At 36.0% G+C, this 15,371-nt stretch overlaps 1 non-coding gene across 1 annotated transcript; it reads left to right on the forward strand.

Annotated features, from left to right (window-relative positions):
- The first annotated feature begins 7,655 nt into the window (after positions 1 to 7,655).
- Positions 7,656 to 7,717, forward strand: LOC120101992 (U7 small nuclear RNA). The gene has a single exon (XR_005503037.1). It is a non-coding gene; the product is annotated as a U7 small nuclear RNA (small nuclear RNA).
- The last annotated feature ends 7,654 nt before the right edge of the window (positions 7,718 to 15,371 follow it).

A 15,371-nucleotide genomic window follows, 5' to 3' on the forward strand; every position in this document is an offset into this window, starting at 1 on the left:
GTCCCTGTTCAAGTTTAGAATAGAATCCATAAGAGACAATCCATGACTGCTAGTATAAGCCCAATCAATAATAATATCTGGAATAAGTAAAAAGGGAAGAAATTATTGTTCTTTAGTTAGATTGGTATATCATCAAATTCCCTTCTAAATATTTGTTAATAGCTAAAGATAATAGCTATTCTCAGCCTTGGTTAGATAAGTATCTTGTAATGAATAGCAGTAAATCAAAGAGTCATGTCTGATCAAGATGTAGAAAACTAATGACAGCTGAATGTTTAAACCTAAACAACCCATTTATTTCACCCCGGCTAAAGTCTAGGGAATATAAGGGAGTGGAGTAGTGAAGAGTGTAAATGCTAAAATATAAAGAGAATAGCAAAAAAAAAGTCATCCTCTTTTCAAGACAAATCCCCTTGCAATTATGATGTAATCGCAAATCTAGTTACATTCACCTACTAGCCCTATCAACAATCAGTTATGGATTGAGGAGGAGCTCCTGGAAACTCTCTCCTTTGGACTGATTTAATGACTACTAGCAAGTATAGGGGATTGCCATTATCTTTAGTTTTCTATCTTCTGATGACCTCATCAGATTCTGGTGACTGTCCTGAAGCCTACAGTCACCCAGTCTTCCCTGATTAAACTCAGAGGTTCACAAAACAAAAAAATTACACATGAGTGTGAGAAAGAGATTTGTAGGCAAGAAGGAGGTATACAGGAGTAGGAAGTGCACAATAAGAGCTTGGAGTGAGAATAATTATTATAACCTATATAGATAAGAACAAATTTTAAAAGGGCATAAGACAAAAAATGAATAAAAGACAAGTAAAATTTAATAATCAGCCTTAAAAATTTTTACTATAAGACAATAGGTTTATTTTATTGTTTGTCTGAAAAAGTAGCACATTCAGCAATTCTTGTGAAACACTAAAACTGAACACACTTTTATGTGAATGTAATTCTAAATATTGCTTTGGAAATACTCATCATATGGGAAAATCATGAAATGTAAAGAATTCAGAGATAGAAGAAATTATGGAAAAGTATTTCTCTCTTAAGTGTTCTCTAAAATAAAAATTTTAGTTTGGTGATAATATAAGAAACATAACCCAAAATAGCAAAATTTAGAAATAAACAGAGACAATTATTTTAACAACAATCATAAAAATGTATGTATATGACCAAGTTCTGATTTTGAGCAGGTTTCCATAAAACCTAATGTGTATATTTTAATGGGTAGAAATGAGAAAGTGGTTCTTTAAGAAAAAATATATGTAAAAAAATCAAAATTCTTTCTAAAACTTTAAAATAAAATACCATAGAAATGAAAAATCTTTATGGGACCGCATTATGATTATTAACAGAACAGTTCTAAAATGAAGGAGAGAAAAAGTAAATTGTGTTTGCAATGTGCAAGGACATGTTTCAACACAACAGAAATACTTAATCTAAAGCAAGATAATTGTGACTAAGTGATCTGTCAGGAACCAAAGGACAGATTATTTGTCTTTGTGCTAAAATAACATGGAAGAAAACAGACAGTTTCCCACAGTTGAAAAATTGGAGACTAATGAAAATCTAAGAACTATTAACGACATAGCAAAACATTTTTGCTCAACACTCCCTGTCACCAATAAGTAGACTCTGAATTACTTATAAACAGTTTTATGAAAGGTTAAAAATAATGTTGGCATAGACTAAAAGAGAAAAAAGCAGAACATGTTACTACCCGCTATGCCCAATAAGTAGGAGTATGAGTAAACATATTCCTAAAGATACTCTTCTGTCTTTCAAAACTCCCAATAATTTTATATATACATATTTAGGGAAAACAAAGGCGATAAGTGAAAAAGCCCTTTTCAAAACCTACCTCACTGCCTCCAAGTTAGACATCCACTGAAAATTTAACATGGTTCAAATTCTAGCTTAAGTAATTTTTCAGAATCAGCATGTTGAATAAGCAATACGATTGCACTGGTTGGAAAAACTGAGGCCTTGCTTCTCCTGAGCAATGTGTTAAAAGCAGAACGTGGTCTAGGCTACAGGTGTCTGGTGTGCCGCTCAGAAGCCAGGCTTAACTGCTTTTATTTTTAATGTCAGGAGTTTTGGCTCCTTATTTATATTACACTCATGTATACTCTTTAAAAAATGTATTAATTCATTATCTGCTCTGCTTTTAGGGAAACTGTAAATAGTACTATGATGCAGACATGATTAATTGATCTGAGTGAATACATATGTCTCTGTTTTGGTTTTATTTCTGGGAAGACACACCATGACCTAGGTAACCTTTATAAAAGAGAACATTTATGTTGGGGTGGATCACAGTTTCACAGGTAAAGTCCATTGTCATCATGGTGGAGAGAATGGCAGATACAGTGCTGGAGAAGAAGGTGAACGTTCTACACCTTGAACCAAATGCAGCCAGAAGGAGACTATCCTCTTCATGCAGCCAGAGCCTGAGCATGGGAGACTCCAAAGGTCATGTACACGGTGACACACCTCCTTCAGTAAGAACACACCTCCTAATAGTACCAGTCCCTTATGACCAAGTATTCAATACATGAATCTGTAGGAAAGAATTGTATTCAAGTCACCATAACTTATAACCTAAATTTCCTAAGTTCCAAAATAAGTAATAATATAGAATCCATTTGCAAGGCATAAATTAAGTTTACATTAATAGACCTTATACTCTTTATTCTTATAAACTATAGACAAGAACTAGTTAGTTCTGCCATGGTAAGGAAAAGAGGATAATAATTTAAAAATAAATACTCCCACTGTGACTTAAAGATGACATCTTAGACTATATCACTGTATATATCAGCAAGGAACATGACAGCTACATTGCCATAACCCTTATATCATCTTAGGCAGCAACATAACCTACGATTCCAGTCACTTAGTTACTTTGGCTAAGAGTAATTATCAACAGAAAAGGTTCACATGACCCTGAATGTAGTACTTATCAAGAAATAACACTACAGAGCTTTGGAGTTCGATGGAAGAAAAGGAGTTTTGTCCTAAAAGCCAAAACTGCCTGTTGTGTTTTTCCCCCAAGACCAAATTCCTTTAGAGATTGTTTTTCATAGTAAGTGATTCTGACTTTGAGCTTTTAACTTATTAGAAAATCAAACTGAAAACTCTTAACATATGATATACATAATATAACATATACAGATATGTTATGAATACGTTGCCTGCTTTTGTAAATACAAATATACAATTTGACCTCTCAGACCATGAGTGAATTACTGTCTTCAACTGAAATGCCAGTTTGCTTTAGACTGTGAGGAGTCTACTCCTAGGGAAAGGAGAAGAGCTCATAGTTTATTAAACACATTCTATGATGTAATGTTCAAATCTATAAAGTCCTAAAATGCTGAAATTCTGGCAAAATTCCTACTATTTTAATAAAGGCTTTATTCCTTGGTTTATTGATTAATGCCTTCAACTGCATTATGAGTACTGTCATTTGTCAGCTTTATCTAGACTCTTTAGAAACCAAGCATTTGCATGTTTATCAAAATGTTTTCTGCCTTATATAAAATTAATAATTCTTTTGACTGTTATACCCCTTGTTTTGATTTTTGTGTTCTTTTGTCTCTCTGGCTTAGAAGATACAAAAAATTTACGTTTTTGCCAGAGACCCTACAGGTCCTCATGTATGTTGAGCTTTCCTTTCCCAAATCATATATTAACTCTATAATATTATGAGTTATTTTGAAGTCAGTATACCTTTGATACCTCATAAAAAATCTATGACATATATTCAACAGCACAGTGGAAAGCAGTAATGGTTTTGTTCCTTTCCATGACAAACCAGAAAAAAAAAGTTAAATTTTACAGCTGATTTTTGTTAACTCCAAAGTCCAGAACTTCTCATTAAATATTTATCTTGTTTCTGTTTATAAATCAGTTTTTGTGACTTTTAAAATATTTTTAATAATTTTGCCATATAGCAGGATTGTTAAGGTTTAATAAGAACCTGTTTTCCATACACTGACCAGGGGGTAACTAATCAGGGAGTGAAGTGCAAAGATAAATAATAATGTTATTTTTGATAACTATATGGTCATTGGCTAGGATAAGGTTAATTTAAGGCTAGTTTATTGAATTCACTGATTACAAAATATTCCCAGTAGATAGAGCTGGGATGTGGTTTGCTATGCCCTACCTTCCTGAGATTAAGGATTATTTTGAGACATGCTAGGGGTACTTGAAAATTGAACGAAGCTGTGCGAATGTTGTCTTTGGCAATGGGGTCCCACTGTCAGTTTACAGAGAACAACAAAATCCGATCTTCTACCTGCGTTATCTAGTAATGTATGCAGGTCCCTCTTGGCCAACAACTCAAAAGAATGGAACCTAGTGGAGCATTAGAAGATTGCCTGGTTCCACATGATAAATCAGACTCTGTCTCCATCCTGTCTCTACTCTCAGAGATCTGGGAACCTTCAGGAAAAGAGTTGGGCAGGGATGTGTGTGTGTGTGTGTGTGTGTGTGTGTGTGTGTGTGTGTGTGTGTGTGTGTGTGTAGTATAGAAGTCAGAGGAGGTGGAGGAGACCCAGACAATATGACCCACAAAATCAACTAATCGGTGCTCATATGGTCTCACAGATAATAAAAGAGTAAGCATGAGGCCTACGTGAGTCTGCACCATGTCCTCTGAATATATGTTATTGTTGTAAGTCTGAAGGTTTTATGGTACTCCTAACAATGGGGTCCAAAGTTTCTCAGACTCCTTTTCCTGTTCCTGGAACTCTTTTCCTCCTATTGCCCTGCCTTGTCCACCTGGCAATAGAAGGTCTATTGTCCTGTCTTGTTGTATCTTATTTTGTCATGTTTTGTTTTTATCTCTTGGAGGCCTGCTCTTTTCTGAAAAGGAAACAGAAGTGGAGTCGATCTAAAGGACAGGGGAGAGGGGAAGGCCCTGGGTGAAGTGGAGTGAGGACAAACTGGTCAGAATATATTTTATGGGAGAAGAATCTATTTTCAATAAAAATAAAAGTTAAAAGAAAGTAAGTAGGAGTATTGAAGAATTTGACTAAAGCTTACCAGACATCTTGTTAAATCCAATGGAGTTTGTTTGACTTAGTTTCCTTAAATTAGAAGTGTAAATTTTCAAGCTTAAATAAATTCAAATGTCTGGTTTTCAAAGAAGCTTCCAGTGAAAGTGGACTGTAACTTGTGTACTCTACACTTTTATCTTTATTTTCCTTTTTTTTTGTTTTTGGCTAATATCCACTTATTAGTGAGTGTATACTGTGCATGTCCTTTTGGGTCTTTGGAGGTTGTGAACATCCTGCAAAATGTATCAAAGGGTTTCATATGGTCTGAGAGTTATAGCATGGGTATTCTGAGCTTCTTTTTAAGTAATATCCACTTTTCTGTAAGTACATACCATGTGTGCTCTTTTGTGACTGGGTTCGTCACTGGATGATATTTTCTAATTCCATCCGTTTGTCTGTGAATTTCATGAAGTCATTGTTTTTAATAGCTGAGTAGTACTCAATTTTGTAAATGTACCACATTGTCTGTCCATTCCTCTGTTGAAGGATATCAGGGTTGTTCCCAGCTTCTGGCTATTATAAGTAAGGCTGCTATGAACAAAGTCGAGCATGTATCCTTTTTATATGTTGGAGCATCATTTGGGTATATGTCCAGGAGAGGTACACCAGGGTCCCCAGTTAGAACTATTACCAATTCTCTGAGGAACCACCAGACTGATTTCTAAAGTGGTTGTACCAGCTTGCAGTCCCATCAGCAATGGATGAGTGTTCCTATTTTTCTATATCCTCCCTATCGCCTGCTATCACCTCAGTTTTAGGGCATAGCTTTTCTGACTGGTGTAAGGGGCAATCTCAGGGTCATTTTGACTTGCATTTCCCTGATGGCTAAGGATGTTGAATATTTGTTTAAGTGCTTTTTCAGGCATTCAAGATTCCTCAATTGAGAATTCTGTTTAACTCTGTAGCCTATATATATAACAGGGTTATTTGGTTATATTTTGGATGTTAGCCCTCTATTGGGTATAGGGTTGGCAAAGATCTTTTCCCAATCTGCGGTTTGCCATTTTATTCAGTTGACAATGTCTTTTGCCTTACAGAAGTGAAAGCTTGGAACACCAAAGATATAATTCACATACCATATGAAACTCAAGAAGAAGGAAGAACAAAATATTGATGCTTGAGTCCTTCTTAGAAGGGGAACAAAATACTCATAGGAGGTAGAGGGTGGGAGGGACTTGGGAGGAACAGAGGAGGGGAGAAGGGAAAAGGCGGGCAGGTCAGGTATGGGAGAAGACTGGGATGATATACAGAAGGTCAAGAATTTGAACAGAGTTGTATACCAGTGGGAGATGGGGAACTGGGGGTAGACACCAGAAGGTTCCAGATGATAGGAAAGCAATAGGCTTCCAGAACCCAACTGAGATGACATTAGCTGAAATGCCCAACAAAAGGGAGGGAGAACCTGTAGAGACCTTATCCAGAGGTTAGGCAAGTTCCCTGTTTAGGGAATGTGGGTGCCCACTTATCTCCAAATTTTTAACCCAGAATGGCTCCTGTCTAAAAGAAATACAGAAATAAAGTGTGGAGCAAAGACTGAAACAAAGGCATCTAGATACTTCCCCCACGCAGGGTTCCAGCCCATCTGCACACACTAAACCCAGACACTATTGCGGATGTCAAGAAGTGCTTGCTGACAAGAGCCTGATATAGCTGACTCTTGAGAGGCTCTGCTAGAGCCTGATAAATAATGAGGCAGATGCCAATAATTGGACTGAAAACATAGTTCTCAATGAAGGAATTAGAAAAAGGTCTGAAGTATCTGAAGAGGTTTGCATAGGAAGAACAACAATATCAACCAACTAGACCCCCCACCCCCACCCCCACCCCAGAGCTCCCAGGTACTAAACCACCAAGCAAAGAGTACACATGGAGGACCCATGGTTCCAGCTGCATATGTAGCAGAGGATGGCCTAGTTGGGCATCAATGGGAAGAGAGGTCCTTGGTCCTGTGGATGTTCAATGCCCTAGAGTAGGGGAATGCCAGAGCGAGGAGGTGGGAGTGGGTGGGTGGTGGGGGAGCACCCTCATTGAAACATGGGGATGAGATGGGATATAGGGCTTCTGGAGGAGAAACTGAGAAGGGCGTTAACATTTGAAATGTAAATAAATAAAATATCCCATAAAAAAGAAAAGAAAAAAGGTTCCAATATGAGGGGCTTCGTGAACCTTAAAGAACAGAGGCAGATGCTGTGAATCAGTAAAAGGAAAGGAATAGTTAAAAACGAGGCTCATAGTTCAGTTAATAAAGGAACACCGTGGAGTGAGGGAGTGGTTATCTTAGGGCAGGATGGAACACAGCTAAGCTTATCATTTGGATCTATAAAGGCAGGCAGATCTCCCAGGCTTGGACTTGCTTAGTAAAAACAAACAAACAAAAAAAAACAAAACAAAAAGGGAAAGGAAAAAGGAAAAAGAAAAAATGAGAAAAGAAAGCAAGAACTTGCTGTCCTTTTCTAAGAATCAAGGAGCTGATTTGTGGGATAATCAAAAGGAAATCTGGATAAATGATTGTATTGATTATATATATAAAAGACTGGACTTTGTGCGTAAAAGAGAGCTACTAGAAAGAACTGCTTAAGGAGCTAACATAGCTCTTTTAGAATTTTTCTAGCAGGTTTTCTAACTTTGGTCAAAAAACTCATGAGCTACCTGAAGAGCTGTTGAGAGAATTATCTCGAGCAAAATACAGAGCTGTCAGCTTGCAGCCCATCACTGAGTTGTTTCTTCTACTTCTCCCCAATACCCCTTCCTTGGGATCCTCTCCCAAGCTGAAGCTAATCACTAGCCCTCTAGCATATGTTTTGGGCAATTTTGTCAAACAATAAATGACTGAAGATATTGTAGGCTCAGGTTTGCATCTTCTATTTTTGCTCCATTGGTCTATGTGTCAGTACTTTTTTATGATTATTAATATGGCTCTGTCATATATTCTGAGATCTAGAATGGTAATCCCACAGCGTTGTTGTTTTTGATCAGTGTTGTTTTGGCTAGGTAGAATCTTTAGAAGTTATATACAATGTTAGTTGAGTCTGTTTTCATTCCTGTGGAGAATGTGTATTGGGATTACATTGAATCTGCAAATAGCATTGGAAAAAATGGTTATTTTCATAATATTAACTCTACTAATCCATGAGCACGGGATGTCTGTTTATGTTCAAGTCTCTTTATCTTTCTTCAGAGTTTTAAAGGTCCTTCATTTGTCTTGGTGAGGTTTACTCCTAGATATTTTATTTTCATTGAAGCTATTGTGAGCGAGGCTGTGTGCATGATCTCTTTCTCGTGTGATTCTTGTTGGTGTATAGATATCTACACCATGCCACATTGCTGAACTTTTTCTTTCTAATTTCCTAGCAGAAGTTGGGATCTATAATGTATATAGGAATAACTGTACTTGTTCTTTTTCTACTTATATTGCTTTAAACATTTTCTTCTGCTTACTGTTCTAACTAGTGCTTTATGCACAGTACCAAAAAGGAATGGTGGTAGTCGACAGCCCTGTTTTATTCCTGACTCAAGTGGAATTGTACCAATATTTTCTTCATATATAATGATGTTAATTTTGCGCTTCTCATATATAGCTTTTATTAGGTTGAGGTCTATTCCCTCTAGTTCTACATTCTCTAGGATTTATTGTGAAGTTGTTTAGATTTGTCAAACCGTTTTTCGACACTTATTGAGGTGATCATGAAACTTTTACCTTTAAGTCCATTTATGTGTCCTATGGCCTTAACTGTCTTGTGTATGTTGAGCCATGTATTTCAGCTTCAAAAAATAACACGGTCATAATAAATAATTTTTGCTGCATATTTGTATTATATTTTAAGTACTGTATTGGGCATGTGTGAATCAATCACCAGAGATATTGTCATATAGTTTTCTTTTACTTTGAGTCTTATTTTTGTATTACAATAATATTGGCTTCATAGACATTTGGAAATGCTCTTTCTCTTTTGTGGTTGTTTGATATTTTGTTCTCTTTTTTATTTTTAATTTAAGTAGCATCACATGTAAATCTTCTTTGAAAGTTGGTAAAATTCTGGGTGAATTCATGCAGTCCTGTACTTTGGTTTGAATGCTCTTCATTGCTAGTTAAATTTTCTTATTCATTATGGGTCTGTTTAAGTTCTTGGCTTATTCTTGTTTTAATATTGAGGTCTGGAGGAATCTAGAAGTTTATTAATTTATTTTATGTTTTCCTACTTTATACAAGGTATTAAAGTATCCATTATAATATTCTGAATCATTTTGTTTTCTGTTGTAATGCTGTGTTTTGTTGTGATTCTCTTAATATCTGTTCTCTATTTCTTTCAGTTACTTGTGCCAAAGGTCCATCAGTCTATTTTATCTTCTCAAAACATTGATCTTTTAGACTTACTGATTCTTTTTATTGCTTTATCTGTGTCCATTCCTTTGGTTTATTTTCTGATTTTTATTGGTTCATGTCTTTGACTTAATTAGGATTTTGTTTGTCCTTGTGTTTCTAAAATTTATATGTGTTCTTGCTGATTTTTCAATTTGCATCATGATCCAAGCCTGGAATTTGAGGCTAACTGTGAGGGTTGGGGAGTGTGTGGTAGAAGGGAGGACCAGGCAGATAAATACACCAGGTTAGACTCTGGACAAGGGTATATCTCGCTCTTTGGAGAGGTTGGAAGCAGCATGGAGGAGCCTGTTGCTTGGACACAATCTGTGTGGGTCCTAGAGCAGGGTAAGAGGTTAGCTGCAATGCTGACAGGGTAGCCAGACAAGGCCAGGTTGTTAGCCATATGACCACTTCGAGATCTAGGTGTAAAAAAGATTGAATGAATGGCAGACTTATACTCTGGAAAAGGGTATCAGGATCTGTCTAGATACAGAAGTTGTGAGGCATTATTTCCCAATGACATGTTCTTATGGATTCATTATTCTATTAGGGTATGTTGTGAAACACTGGACATATTCGTTCATCTAAGTTTTGCTTTTAACTATTGTATCTTATAGTATATAAAGTTAGTATAGATTCATCACTTACAATAATAGAAAGTGTATGTATTACATATGATGCAGGTTTTCTTGCAAAGACATGGATGGTATTATCATAAATTATTAATAACTTATATTTCTATGCAAATGAGCAAATTTTTTAGGATAAGGAAAATTCCATGATTTTTTCAATTTTAATGTCAAAAAATTTATGATTACTACCATTAGTTAGACTTCACGTATAAGAAGCTCTGAATTTCCTTTCAAATTTTGTCCTCTCTTTTTGCTATTTAATATGATATTTTCTATATTTAAAGGTATTTTTAGCTTACAGACAGTTTTTATGATGTTTCTATAAGTTAAAGTATTCTAGATTCATTTGTTACAGAGCTATTTTTTAACAAATATTTCTATGTGTACATCTATTATTAATGTTTAGAGAAACTATTACTTTTTACTGTTATTTGTACTAGGCATCTTATTGTATACTCTTTTTCTCCTTAAAGTTGTTCAGTCATTTATCTCAAACAATCTAGAAAACTTTCCATGCCATGTTATTGTTTAAAATTGAATATCTAATATTAAGTTCAAATGTTGTTGGCAAAAAAAAACGCTTTCATACTCTCCATTATTCAATGTTTACTTTTAATGATTTCACTTTCCCCTAAAGTGTAAGAAAAGCAGCAATTTTTTTCATCCCACCATTTATTGCCTCTTATTTAATACAAACAATCCTTTTTGTTGTTAGGTCATCACTGAATGCAACCTGTTAAAGTATTCAGAAACTTTCACTTGAAAAGAGGGACAGAAATAGCCAAGAGCTGAATGTTGGATCTCAGCAGAGTTTCACAACTGGGAAGAAGGATCTATTCTTTTCTTGCTAGGTTAACAGCTAAGATACTTTCTCAAGCATGTTGCATTACAGCCATGCCTGTACAACCTAGTAAAGAATCACTTATAATGTCTGGGAGGAGACAGAGCAGGTGCACGTTTTAATAACACTCATGCCCTGACCAAGTATTATCCCTGTATTCCATAAACTGGCAAGAGAAAAATACCTTGGCAGAGTCATATGCTGATTCTCTCATTCAGGTTGTGGCCTACATCCTCACACACAGACACATTCATAGCCAAACAGTAGATGGAGCTTGAGACTTTATGGAACAATAAGAGGAAGGATTGCAAGCCACGAAGGGGATAGGAACTGCACGGAAAGACCAACATAGTCAATTAACTGGGCACTTAGGAATCTTAGAAAATGAACCCCCAACCGAAGGTCATAGATGGGCTGGACATAGGCCTCACTGCTCATATACAGATGTGGAGCTTGACCTTCATGTGACTCCTGGAGAACTAGAACAGTGGCTGTCTCAAAACCTGTTGCCTGTCCATGGGATAGGTTCTACTAGCCCAGCTTCCTTATCTGGCCTCAGTGGGAGAGGAAGCACCTAGTCTCACAAAGACTTGAAGTGCCAGGGTGAGGGAGATACCCAGGGAGATACTCAGAGGAGAGGAGGAGGAGTGATGGGGAAAGAATTGTGGGAGGGGGGCAGGGAGCACAATGTAAAGAGAATAAGTAAAAAGAAATTAAGTTTAAAGTCTTAATTTAAAATCCCTTGCAATGTATGCATTTTTCCAATACACTAGTGTTTGCACTATTTTATCATTATTTCCAGAAAGGAAGTTTTCCATTTCAGCCTTGATGATCCATGATACAAACATTTATTTCACAATGACACTGATTGCTTTGCACATGTGGGTATGAAATTATTTATATTCTTAAATATTTTTAAAATATTTGTTTTTTTTCCTTATAGAATTCTTTTTTCTTTTTTATTTATTTTATTTTTCTTGGATATATTATGTATTTACATTTCTTTTTTTTATTAACTTGAGTATTTCCTTTCCCGGTTTATAGAATTCTTAAAAAGCTTTTGAAGACACTACACTAATTAGCCTAACAGCTACAACAGAATATATTTGCACAGGAAGTAATAGTGTAGCTTCTCCCCACAGCATTGACTGTATTATATGATACATATATGTATCCACTTATGATAGCCATTCTGAATATGATAAGCTAGAATCAACAATTACTTTTAATTTTCATTTCTGTCATGACTATGATGTTTATCGCTGGTTGTCAACTTTACGTACTTGAAGAGAGAGCATCAAGTTAGTAATTGTCTCCAATGGATTGACCTATGGGTATGTTTGCAGAGCAGTTTTTTTTGTTTTGTTTTGTTTTGTTTTTTTGCTTGCTAATTGATGTAGTAATGTCCAGTGAACTGGATTGGTAGGCAGGTGAGTGAAAGCTGCATGAGAAAAATCCTGAACCTTCTGTTGTCTCATTTAATAGGATAGTGTCACCCACATTTAGAAGGTGTCTTCCCTCTTTAAACTTTTCTAAAATTTCAATCTTTGATATATCCCAGAATGTGTTTGACTAGTGACTTAAATCCAGTCAAGATGATTGTAGAAACTATGCATCAATGACATTAAAAGCAATTCCAGGGACAGCGGGCTATGTAGACATTTGTGTCAGCACAGAATGCAAACACATGATAAACAATGCCACATTTACTGACAGAGATAACCATCATTGTGTGCCTCCAAATGTTGTTTAGGAAGTGATATTTAGTTCATAATGTTGGTCTTCTAAAACATAGAATAGTCTAAGAAGTGAGCCTCAATTAGGTGAATCTGTTAGATTAGATGGTCTATGGACCTATATGTAGGTGGTTGTCTTGACTGATAACTGGAATGAGAGGACTCACCTTGGATGTGAGCAGCAACACTACATGAATTGAGTCCTGTACTGTAAGAGTAATGAAAGTTTGTTAAACAGCACCAAGAAAGGAGTAAAAACTGATTCACTTATTCTCTCTGTGTTCAAGATGGTGAATGAAATGCTGTAAGGTCAGGCCTTTTCCCACAATGATAGAAATGTAAGCCAAATAAAGTCTTTCTCTCCTAAGTTGAAGCTCTTTTATGCCAGCAACAGAAATGAAGTTGAAGCACATGGTCTCATATTTTGGGTTTCTACTGTTGTGATAAAACATTAGACCAAAATCAATGTAGAGAGTTGTATTTATCACGAAGGGGAGTCATGTAAAGAACCCAAGTCAGGTGCCTGGAAACAAGAATTGAAGTACAGTAAGTCATAGAGGAATGATGCTTACTGGCTTGTTTGGATGGTTCGCACAGTCTGCTTTCTTTTATCACCTGGGCAAGGATGACACTTTCCACAGTAGTTGAACCTCCTACATCAACCATTAATGAAGAAAGTGTGTGTGTGTGTGTGTGTGTGTGTGTGTGTACATATATGAATATATCGTAATATATATATTTATAATTATAACCTGAAATTATAAGCCAAATAAAGTATTTTTATAATCACAGTGCTATACATACATATGTAATATATTAAATTAATAGCATATTTGAAGAATGATACTCTGCAGACACTTTAGGAACTATTCTCTATAGTGCTTTAACAAGAACTGTGAATAATTAGAGTTTCCTACTGGCAAATACACTGACAATACAGTGTACATGCCTAATTTTAATGTCTTCCTCCATTGGGAAACTATTTTGAGATCACCTGTTTTTAGTCTACATCCTGAGATCTCTTGCTGGGCTAATAGAAAAAGCCATGTGGTACACATTAGGGAAGAATTAAAAGGATTTCTCTCATGGCTTCTCTCCCTGTCCAATTACCTGCCTAGCACTTTTGTAAGTTGCATTTCATAGAATCTTGCAACTGGCCACACTGCCTATTCATTTCTTAGATCAGAAATCACATCTTTATCTCAAACCAAAGACTTGGCAAGTTCATGAAGTAATAGAATCTAGAAGATTTTAAATAGCCTCAGAAAATGCAAAACAACATGTCAGTTTGAATGTCTCTTGCCACTCAAATATTTAAAATCTAATTCCAGTTTTAATTTGAAAGAACGAACAATAAACATTTTCTGTTCACATAGCATTTTAGGTTTGACTTTAATTTTCGAAAAATGCAGATTTCGGAAATGAAATTAGCAATGCAAGGTGAACCTAGTGTGAATTTTACTGAAGATTATGCAAATGAAGGAAATTATAATTCTATCAGGATGTCATTACATGTGTCTACTTAGACACACATTTTCTGCTATGTTTAAGTTAAACAAAACACTAAATGACTATGTAGTATGACATCTCATTAATATGTTTCCATTCACATCTGTGCCTTTAGTATTAAAAAAAAAACTACGGCTTCAGTGATAAGAGATTAGGTCCTTTAATTAGAAACAAATGACAAATCACTGTTAACCTCATGTGATGCTTTCTAAAACTTCCATCAAATATTCCTCTTAAAACATTATTAAACACAAGTTCCCCAGATCTACTTCCTAGAAAGTGCCATTTAACAAAACCCAGGCAGGATGTTAATACTGGGGCCCGAATTACAGGTTGCCAAAGCATTTCCTGTGAGGGGATTGACAGGGGATCATTTTGTTATGGGGCCACCTCCAGTGTGTTGTGACAACCACTCATTACACCTCTAGGCTGAGCACTCAGCTGTAGGTTTCTACAAGATGCAAATAGCCCCAAATGGGTTCAATTTAGAGTGAGTGGCTAATGTATCACTCACTTCTTTAAGGTAGAAGCTTTTAATTTCCCAAGAACAGGGAAGAGAGGAACATTTCAGAGTCTGGAAATAAAGATTTAGTTAACCAAGAATGCCCGAGAAATGGAGGCACAATAGCAGGATCTGTTACATTCTAAATACACACCGTTCACCTGCCTGGTTTCCTTGACGCCCGAAGCAGAACACCAAGTGGTCAAGTGAGGATAACCTCTCAATAAATATAATTATCCACTTAAAAGCTCAATGTCAAAAACTAGTAACCTCTAAGCGATGCTAGGTTTTTCTCTTACAAAAGGAAATACTTCTGAAGCTGCCATGGTTAATTATAATAATACACAAAAAGTGTATAAAACACATTTTGATTCAGGGTAAAATATCATGGCAAGCTTTTCACAGTTGGACTTTAGTACTTCAGTGTGCTGGCGTTTTACCCCTCCATGAGTTTCCTCTCAGGGTTCTAGTACTGATTTTAGTAAGTGTTGCTAACAGTGGAATTCAGTGGGGCTCTACTACAAGCTATTAGAAGAGTGGTGTGCTGGTGTGGATAGAAAAAAGTCAATAAGCCCATTTACAATTTTTGTGTTAACAAAGCTGCAGGGGAAGCCTGGGAGCTGCTGAACTGCCTGTGAAAAGAGAGTTGTTTTGTGCTAGAAGTCCATTAATGCACAGAACGTTCTTTTCTATAACTCACTCGCAACATTTTC

Source organism: Rattus norvegicus, chromosome 3 (assembly GCF_036323735.1).
Source record: "Rattus norvegicus strain BN/NHsdMcwi chromosome 3, GRCr8, whole genome shotgun sequence".
NCBI classification, from domain to species: domain Eukaryota; kingdom Metazoa; phylum Chordata; class Mammalia; order Rodentia; family Muridae; genus Rattus; species Rattus norvegicus.